The sequence below is a fragment of the Eumetopias jubatus genome, unplaced genomic scaffold, assembly GCF_037043125.1.
Source record: "Eumetopias jubatus isolate StellerSeaLion01/CBP00866 unplaced genomic scaffold, mEumJub1_p1.0 scaffold_4, whole genome shotgun sequence".
In the NCBI taxonomy this organism is placed as follows: domain Eukaryota; kingdom Metazoa; phylum Chordata; class Mammalia; order Carnivora; family Otariidae; genus Eumetopias; species Eumetopias jubatus.
In genome coordinates, this window is record NW_028274810.1 from 156864262 (window position 1) to 156875102 (window position 10841).

Sequence of the window (10841 nt, forward strand, 5' to 3'; positions counted from 1 at the left end):
CCTAGATATGCAAACCCCCCATCTGGAGTCTCCTTTTCCCCAGGAATTCCCTTGTTGCCCTCCTCTTTTGGATGGTGGCTTGCCATGGCCTCTAGGAAGTCTCATACTGTGAGTGATTTCCTCCACGTGCAAACCAGCTAAAGTGTTGCCCAAATGAAGCTTGTGTCTGCTACCACATCTCCTGATCTTATCTTTTCCTTGATCAGCCTCAAAATCTCTGGAACCCCCTAAAATGCAACAAATATTTATCTAACACCTACTATATGAAGGATCGACAAGCAGAAAAAGACCTTTTGTATTCTAGCCAGGACATAGTATTTTGTATCTTAGAGGAGAGAGAAGTAAACAAATAAATACACGGATAATATGTCAGGTGGTGATGAATGATGGATATATACATGTAAAATATGAAATTGGACCCTTGTCTCACATCATATATAAAAATCAATTCAAAGTAGATTAAAGACATACATAAGACCTGTAAGTATAAAATTCCTAGAAAAAAACATAGGTGAAAAACTTCATGACATTGGTTTTGGCAACGATTTCATGAATGTGAACCAAAGTGGGCCTACATCAAACTAAAAGTTTCTGCACAGCAAAGGAAGTAAAAAAAATGTGAAAAAAAGTGAAAAGGCAACCTATGGTATAGGGGGAAATATTTGCAAATCATCTATCTGATAAGAGATTAATATCTAAACTATATTAAGGAAATCATATAACTAGTGAAATAAAAATCCAGTAAAAAATAGGCAAAGGACCTAAAGGGGCATTTTTTTCAAAGAAGACATGCAAGTGGCAAATAGGTATATGAAAAGATGCTCGATGTCACTGATTGTCAGTGAGATGCATATCAAAACCACAATGAGAGATCACATCACACCTATTATGATAGCTATTTAATAAAAAATGAACAGACAACTAATGTTTTTGAAGATGTGGAGAGATTAGAACCATTATGTCCTGTTGGTGGGAATACAAAATGGTGCAGGACTTCCTTCTTTTTTTAAGACTGAATAATATTCCATTCTCTGCACATATCACTTTTTTTAATCCATTCATATATCAATGGGCATTTAGGTTGTTTCCACATTTTCTACAATGAACATAAGAATGCTAGTATCCCTTCCTGACCCTGATTTTGATTCTTTCCGATAAATGCCCAGAAGTGGGATTGCCGGGTCATATGGCAGTTCTATTTTTAATTTTTGAAGGTCATGATTTAGCCTATTAAACTTTATAGAAGTGAACACCAGGATTTGGATGTGAAACCTTCTTTTAGTTGATATCACTGTGAAGAGTTTAGACCAGTGAGTAGGAAGCAATATGTAGTTTTATTAATATAAATTTCGGACTTAGACTATTGCCTTTTTTTTTTTTGTGGGTGCTTCTTAATATCTGCTAGGCACTGTTTACCCATGAACTTGTCTTCCTGACAGTGACTCTGATTTTGTTTGTTTGGTTGTTTATTTATTTATTTGAGATATAATTGACACATAACATTATATTAATTTCAGGTGTATATTAATTTCTTTCTACAGACAGAAGTAGGTGTATTATACCCTTTAATCTGTTGTGTGTATGTGTGTGTTTTCATTTCAAATTTTTGACCTGAAGGAAAGTGGTGAAAAACATGTTGTGTACTAGGAACTTGGGCTTCAATTACAAGCAAAATAATTTGAATTGTAAAGAATTTAAATACGTAGCTGGGGGGATGGATTCGATATATGTAGTTGGGGATTGGGCAGGCGGAGGGAGGTTTTGTGTATATGAGTGTATACACTTTAAAGCAAAGATTATCTTTAAAAATGTACTCATTCATTAACCATTTAAGGTTTCTTATTTACAAAAAGATTTCTTCAAGATGTTTTTCTCCTGTTGAAATACCATCATCCTGGTCTTCAGGTGGTGAAACATTAAATACTAATTGTAAATTACGAATGATTTTGTCAAAACAATGTTGATTAAGGTTAACATGAAGCCAGTAACACAGAAGTCCACTAAAAATAAAGATAAACCCATAGATATACTCTACTGTAGGAGACTGAATCATTGGTGTCAAAATTAGAAACAAAGATATAGCTGTGGATCCCAATACAAATGGCAAACACACCTGAAAGTTAAAAAAAAAAAGATTAAGATTAGTGATGACTTTTTCCTCAAAATTTCTATAAACAGGGGCACCTGGGTGGCTCAGTTGGTTAAGTGACTACCTCTGGCTCAGGTCTTGATCCCAGAGTCCTGGGATCGAGTCCCACATCGGGCTTCCTGCTTAGCAGGGAGCCTGCTTCTCCCTCTTACCCTCTCCCCTCTCATACTGTTACTCTCTCTCTCTCTTTCTCTCTCAAATAAATAAATAAATAAAATCTTTAAAAAAGTTTCTATAAACAATATAAGAACATTCCTTTTCTATTTGGAACAAATATTTCCAAACACTAGGGAGAAAATTGCAAATATATTTTTACATATATTTAAAAAGACAGTCTCAGTATTATATTATGGAAAGTAAATCAGTGGCAGACTAAATGATTGTAAAAAGGTGGAACTGTATTTATTTATTTATTTATATTTATTCCATATACTCTATTGATCAGGTATTGTCAATTATTTACTAAAATCAGTACTTTATTTTCTGGCATAGGAAAAAACATACATTATAAGAAATATTTGTCAAAAATAAAAAATTAACTATGTCATACTAGTATTAGTCATTGAAGCTTGCTTATTTTTGGGAATTTGGAAACTAGCCATGCATGGCATAACTGTAATATTTGTTTATAATGCTTCTTTTTTTAAAAAAGAATTTATTTATATATTTGACAGAGAGTGAACACAAAGAGGGGAGTGGGAAAGGGAGAAGCAGGCCTCCTGCCAAGCAGAGAGCCCGATGCGGGGCTCGATCCCAGGACCCCGGGACCATGACCTAAGCTGAAGGCAGACACCTAACAACTGAGCCTCCCAGGCACCCCTTGTTATAATGCTTCTTTAATCGGCCATGTGCCAGTTTTTCCTGGAGTAGCACTATTAACTAATACAAAAAACAGAAACATTGGAATCAGAAAAGTCTGGTTGGAAATGCAAGCTTTGCTATCTTTTTAAAAAATATGTTATTTATTTATTTGAGAGAGAGAGAGAGAGAGCACGAGTCAGGGGAGGGTCAGAAGGAGGAGAGGGAGAAGCAGACTCCCTGCTGAGAGCAGAGCCTGATCCCAGGACACCGAGATCATGACCTGAGCTGAAAAGTCAGAGGCTTAACCAACTGAGCCACCCAGGTGCCCCCAAGCTCTGCTATCTTAGTTGTTCATTCCTTCAAGAAATATTCACTGAATTCCTATGTGCCATTTCGATACCAGGGATACAGAAGTATTTAGGACAAATAAAGAAGATTCCTCTCCAGGGAGCTTAGTGCTACTGTCCAGTTGTATAACTTTGAGCTATTTAATTAATCTGGTCCTCAGAACCATTTCCAGAAAGGAGCCAGAGGGAGGCCCTGAACTGCCAGTCCTGTGGGGCTTTCACCACCAGCTCCCACAGTTGCTGTCACTGCACAGTGAGACTCTTGTAGCCCTGTACCCTGTCTCAACTGAAGGAAGCTACATGGTGGGCTGGTGGGTACTACAAGATAAGTGTGTTCAGAGGTTTTTAATAAAATACTTATGATATACCTGTATTGTTACCATTTAACTATTAAGTCTTGGATGTTGGGGGAAAAATTGGGTCCTCTCAGACCCATTTGCAAAATGAGGTTTTATCTAATGCTGATCTTTTGAGGTCTTCTTGAGAATTGCATAAAAGGTACTTTAGTAGAATGTGCTCAACAAAATGGCCTTTCTAAATTAACTTTGTAACAGTGATTTGTACACATTTCTTATACTTCTTGATTGAAAAATTCATTTTTATTTCTCTGAACTGCATAGTAGAGTACCTGAAACACGGCAGATAGTTACCTCATATTTGTTGAGTAAATGGATGACTCAAGTCCAAGATATTATCATTCACTTTCTTCAACAGGAGGCATGGCCAAAGAAGGAGACATTTTGAAGAGAAGAATGTCAGGATTATCTAGACTAGTGTTTCTTAAATATGGTCAGTGGACCTCTCTGCATAAGAACCCCCAAGATAATTGATAAACATATAGATTCCTAGGACCCAACTGACACCTACTGAATTAGAATCTCCAAGGGTGAGTCTGGGAATTCAGATTTCAAAAAGCACACTCAGTGGTTATTATGGTCCCTGGAATGAAATATGGGACTCTTGTTTTACTTTCTGCACAATCCCCACAGCCAGAAAGTATCTTAAATGGGCTATTTTGATTATATTTATGATATGATTAAAGAATAAAACAGACTATTTGAAACCTCTTAGGATTTACATCATAGCAAGGTATGGCTTACATTATACCAAGACAAAATAAAGGAAATAAGAAAGAGAAATAGAGAAATAAACATAGATAAAGAATGAATTTGGTTCACAAAATGCATGCCACAAAGCCTCATATAGATTCTGAGAGCAGGTCATCATAAAGTATAAGCAAAATCTGTTATTTAGGAGAGGCCCAAGTATTCTTGATGCTAAGATCAGAAAAAATTTCCTTAGTAGGTTCTTACAGAATAAAATATTCACCAGTCTTCTTTTAGTAAATATAACAGAAATATGGGCTCTGGAATCAGAATGCCTGGTTTAAATTCCAGTCCTGCTCCTTCTAGCTAGGATAATTATTTAATCTCTGAGTTTTTGAATTCTCTTGAGTTAAACAGGGTGACTAAGTGAACCACTGCAGGCTCTTTGGCCTGACTTTACTCATATCTCCTAATTCACTCTCTACACTATTGTCAGACTGGTCTTTTCAAATGAGTCTGACCTTATTTCTAATACACATGATTGCTTAGGTAGTCATTACATACACAAGTGCTCCCATGTGAGGGGGCAGAAGGGGGTTGATATTTAGCTTGTGCTCTCCTCACTAGGCTCTGTGCTGGGCATAGAGCTATGGTCCGCCTAGAGGAGGGGGTGCATTTTTTATATTTTGCACAAAGATACTCTAGGAGCCTACAGTGGCCCTACTGACATTACCTAGAAGATAGTGATTTTTTCTTAAGTTCAGATTTACAATTTTATAATCACCCACACTGAAGCTTAGATTAACATCTTATAGAGAACGAGGACTCTATCAAGGACACAATCAAGAACGGAATTCCACATCACCTATGTTGGGTTGTGCGCTGAAGGGATGATTTTGAGTTGGGCTAATATTACCCCCCTCTCAAAAACATTATTATCTAGTTCCTGGAAGATAACAAAAATGATAACATCTATCTTCCTTGTAGAGAATTAATTTTGACCTTTTACTCCTTAAAAATCAAGCCAAAAGTAGATCTTACAGTCAATTATACATCAGTAAACTGGGACATGCAGGTCCAGATCAGATGTTTCATAAATTTGACTCAAAATTGATTAGAAGCATCCTCTATAGATTAAAAAAATTATGTTCCTAGAAAGAGAGTAAAGATTTAATATTAACATGTTTATCTTGATTTACCTTATAAGGTCTAGGTAGATTGGGGTCCTCGTACCTTAGTTTAAGTAAACCTATCATATATAGCCCCAGCTACTGCACAATGAAATCTATTGTGGCATTTCTACCAAAGCCATGCCCTTACAGGTTGTTCCCAGCTAATGACTGTGAGGTAGAGATACTAAGAAGTACTCATGTATGTGATGGCCAACTTTGGCTAAAGGGCTCCCCAGCAGATGTGCCAAACCTTCCCTTTACTATATATCAGTCTATGGTATTTTTACCTATCCTTCCCTCTTTTTCTTCTTCACTTGGATTAAACTTGCATTGTGGTCCCAAGGCTCTCCTCACCTTACCTGGCTTCCTTCTTGGTTTCTCTAATGCAAGCATTTCTCTTAATAAAATCTTTGCACATTTAATTATTTCTTGGTATTTGCTTCTCTAACGTTTTTGACCTTTCTTTCTTAAGATTTCATTTATTTATTTGTGTGTGAGAGAGAGAGTACGCATGAGCATGGGGAAGGGCAGAGGGAGAAGGAGAAGCAGACTCCCCTGGAGAGCGGAGCCTGATTCCAGGACCTCAGGATCATGACCTGAGCTGAAGGCCGACACTTAACCAACAGAGCCACCCAGGTGCCCCTTTTAAAATTTTATTTATTTATTTTTTAATTTATTTATTTAAAAATTTTTTTCTTTTATTTATTTGAGAGAGAGAGTGAGCAAGAGAGAGAATTAGAGCGCAGAGGGAGAAGGAGAGGGAGAAGCAGGCTCCCCACTGAGCAGGGAGCCTGATGCAGGGCTCGATCCCAGGACCCTGGGGTCATGACCTGAGCAGAAGGCAGATGCTTAACCGACTGAGCCACTGAGGCGCCCCTAAGATTTTATTTTTAAGTAATCTCTACACCTAGTGTGGGGCTTGAACTCACAAGCCCAGTATCAAGAGTTCCATGCTGTACTGACTGAGCCAGCCAGGTGCCCCTGGCATTTGCTTCTCAAATGACTCTAACTGTCCTACCAACAGAAGCCCCAAAGAAACAGGAAAGCATGGCCAACCTCAATACAGCTGTTTACTTAAACTGCAGGGGACAGCAGACATATGTATGACTCCAGCAGACAACCAGAACTGCCTCGCTGAACCCAGCATAAGTTGCCAACTTGCAGAATTGTGAACCAAATAAGTGGTGGATGTGAGCTGGTACATTTGGGCAGGCTGGTTTCTCAACAATAGATAAAAGATACAGTTATAAATACTATAATTAAAAATAAAAAAGGAAAAGATTTTCAATGGGGGTAAATATTATATGCTTAATTAAGACAAATAACTGATACTAGAAACAAAACAAATTATAAGGGTATCAAATGTGCTGCAGAATTTCTCCAAAATTATTGACTTTGGATTATAATTAAAGTGGAGTTCAAAATTGTATGATATAATTGCATTATCTTACTACCTATGATGTGCTGGTCTTTTTCAGTGATAATTTGATGAATTAATAGTTCAGTTCTTTTCCTTCTTTTTTCATTCACAAGTGCTTACACATCTACAGTTTTACATCTATTTATTTGCAAAATTAGAAGTATTAAGCTTTGTTTCTATAGATAATTTCTGTTTTAAAATTTAGAGAACTTGTTATTAATAATGTTAACAATCCTAAAATTCGTGGAGAGATGATTGCAATTGTATTCTAAATTTATTCACTATACTCCATGATTTTAAACTGCATTTCAAACCTTCTAAGACTAGCTTTTGCATGGGATTTAGGAGGTCCTTGTCAGGGTCAGGGTTCAAAGGATATTGAACTTAGACTCAATGTTACTAGTGTGATATCAATCCTAAGGTAGGCATCTAAGTCAGGCTGGTGAAGTGGCATTGTGGGGGAGGCAGAGAGAATAGTGTCTATTCTGGAAATGGTAAGTTGTTTAGAAAGGCTGATGTGTGGTGAGGCTGTGTGTACACATGAGAAATCAAGAGGTGAGGCTAGAAAGTTAGGCTTAATGCAGATCTTAAGAGAACCTGTGATGGTCAGCTTAGAAGTTGGTATTTGGTGAAGGAAGGTGGTGATGGGGTGGTTGCAGCAGTTGTGAGAGTGATGTTGGGAGGAATTGCAAGAACACAAGACAGGAGAGTATTCAAGCAGGGGAGTGACAGGATTGGATTTTTTTTTTTAAAGATTTTATTTATTTATTTGACAGAGAGAGATACAGCGAGAGAGGGAACACAAGAAGGGGGAGGGAGAAGCAGGCTTCCCACCAAGCAGGGAGCCCGATGCCAGGCTCGATCCCAGGACCCTGGGATCATGATTTGAGCTGAAGGCAGACACTTAACTGACTGAGCTATTCAGGTGCCCCAATTTAGCATTTTCTTAAAGACTTGGTGTTTTCATGAAAATTTATCACTTGATTCTGTGGAAATATTATTATTTGGCATTACAAAACTGATATTTTTCTGATCCTATGTATAACATGCTAATCATGGAAAATATGAACAATATAAAAAAGGAAATAAAACTGTGACACCATTTACTATTAACCTTTTGTTGTATCTTTATTTAGTCACATCTGTGTGTGTCTCTTATATGATTATTTTTTAATGTAACTTATTATCTGATATATATTAATATGTATTCATACTATTACTTGCATTGCTAATAGTCCCTGCTAGTGATGGTGCTGCTTTGATTTGGTTTGTTTGTATTGAGGCATTTTAGAGTGGTGGTTGGAAACATGGGTTTTGGGGCACCTGAGTGTCTCACTCAGTTAAGCATCTGCCTTTGGCTCAGGTCATGATCCCAGGGTCTTGGAATCGAGCCCCGCATTGGGTTCCCTGCTCAGCGAGAAGCCTGCTTCTCCCTCTCCCACTCCCCCTGCTTGTGTTCCCTCTCTCGCTGTCTCTCTCTGTCAAATAGGTGAATAAAATCTTAAAAAATAAAAAAATAAAGAAAACATGGGTTTTGGATTTGGACCACCTGGGTTTGGGTCTGTCAATTACTAGGTGTGTACCTTTGAGCACCATATTTAATGGAATTGGGAAGAGTATTTTTTTTGAAGATCAGGTCTTGCAACTTGCTGTCCACATTTACAACCCATTACCTTCAGTAACCCGGACAAGATGCAATCTCTTACACTGAGAAGTACATGATGGAGACCCAGTTTTGAATCTTAACTCTGTCCATTATTTAACTTCCCTGAGCTGCAGTTTCCCTATCTACAAAATGAAGAATGTACTGACTATTCCAAACAGTTACTTTGAGGATAGGTATTGGGGTATACCCTAAGGGTGGAAATTCTTCTAACAAAGTATCTCTGCTTTCTTGCTGAGCTTCTTCCTGTTTCTCCTCATCTCATTCCCCTTTCTCTTCCATGGCCCTCTCCTCCTCTTTTTTCTCTTTCTAATTCTTGCTATCACATTTTACTATCCTTAGACCTTAGTCCTTAGCATGTGCCCCTTCTTTATAGATTGTTTAGATGATTATTTTTTCCTCTCCTTATAAAAACCAAAGCATGAACACATCATGTTTATATTCTTATGGGTGTATCAAACATATCTACAGTACACCGGAATTCATGTTTATTGAGGGTAGGTAGTAGTAGTGACTAGTTCCTCTTTGTCTAAACACATTCATACCTGCAGAGATGATTTCCTGAGGGGTCAAAACTGCCAGGTAGGATATATTCACCAATATGTAAATCACAGCCATCACGGGAAGAACAGTAATCAGAGATTTGGGAATATTCTCACCAGGATTCTTATCTCTCCTGAAAAACACAAACTCATCAGAAAAGGAAATACTGTGGGACTTTTGAAGAGTTCTTTGTAATGAAAAGGAGGAGAAAGTATTATTGATGTATCTGTTGCTTCCTCATCTGCTTGGTCTGGTTCTGCATTGGTCCCACACAGATTTTGCCTGAAAGCTTAGATTCTTACTATTTTGAGCCATTTTGTTAAAAATTATGATTCTGAACTTATACTATAAGTAAAATCTCTTTCTCTCTCTCTATATATATTATATAATATCTGTGATAGTTTTATTTTTTAAAAATAGATAATATATTTCTTACATAATTGATACTTAAAATGTTTTGGAAAAAATGCTAGAATAAAATGCAGTAAAGTCTGAGTCTGGTCTTAATTTTCTTTTGAAAACTTTATAAAATTCCCAAGTTTTGAATAAGGGACATGACCTGAAGAATACTAAATTCCACATTTCCTATGTAAATGATTATACACTGAGCCTTAATGATGACTAAACTGTTATACATCCAACTAGTGCAGGGAAGATTAAATTTGACTCCAAAAAACAAATGAATCAGCTAGATCTTTTTCTACAGAGTTGTAGACAAAACTTTATGCCTGCTACAAAAGTATTTCAGAGATAAATTTACTGGCTATGTTGATCAGAATTGATGTACCAGAATATGCAAACAATCCTTGAAGTAAGGCTTCTGCAATCTGTGAGGCACCAGGAAGTTCAGCATCGAAAGCATTCTCAAACCTGGCCATATTCTCCTTTTTCCCAATCCCTAACAGCATGATCCCAGTAAGGGAAATGAAGCAGAGGACAGCCATTTTCACCAAAATACTGATAGTTTGAAACCAAGCCACTGTTAGTACCCCTTTAGTATTAAGAAGTCCCAATGACCACAAAATAGCCAAAGCTAGACATTCCTTGAGTAGCTCTGGGGCTGGGCACCTGGTATAGAAAGGCTGAATTGGTTAGATATTATCAAGCTTTGAGTAACTATTCCTAAGGGATAAGTAAAAAGTTTGGTCTAAAGACTGAGGAAAGCAACAGAGGATCCAAGAGATCTTTTGAGGAAATAGTAAGGTGCTCCACTTCTAGGGAAGGTTATCCCCAACTCTGCAAGACAGGGCAGTGAACGTAGGCCGAACAGCACAAGCAACCTAAATACTCAGGGAAACAGCTATGTTCAGTGAGGAATATTTTAATATCCCTTTGGGAGACACAAATTTTGTGCACCTGTTGTGACACAAAATAATAAAATATTTCCATGGAAAAATCCTGTTGCCCTCAGGAGTTGCATGCTTTTTTCCTTTTTTTTAATCCTGAAAAATAATCTATAAATTGCATGTGGATTGCTTAGTTTTATACATTTGCCCCATGATTCTTCTGCAGCATGCTTTGTTGATTTAGCCATCATCCTTACATAAGCATTTTATTGCACTTAACTCTGTTTTAGAAATGATTAACTTGTGAATTGTTCTAAGATTTTGTGAACTCTCTGAGAGAGTTCCAGAGTTAAAATGTTTCACATGTTAATTATTTAAAATTTCAAATATGCCTGGTGATGGTTGCACAACATT

General features: G+C 37.2%; 1 pseudogene; it reads right to left on the reverse strand.

Moving 5' to 3' along the window:
• Positions 1-1843: 1843 nt before the first annotated feature.
• Positions 1844-10561, reverse strand: LOC148164623 (solute carrier family 7 member 12-like; annotated as a pseudogene).
• Between the last annotated feature and the right edge of the window lie 280 nt (positions 10562-10841).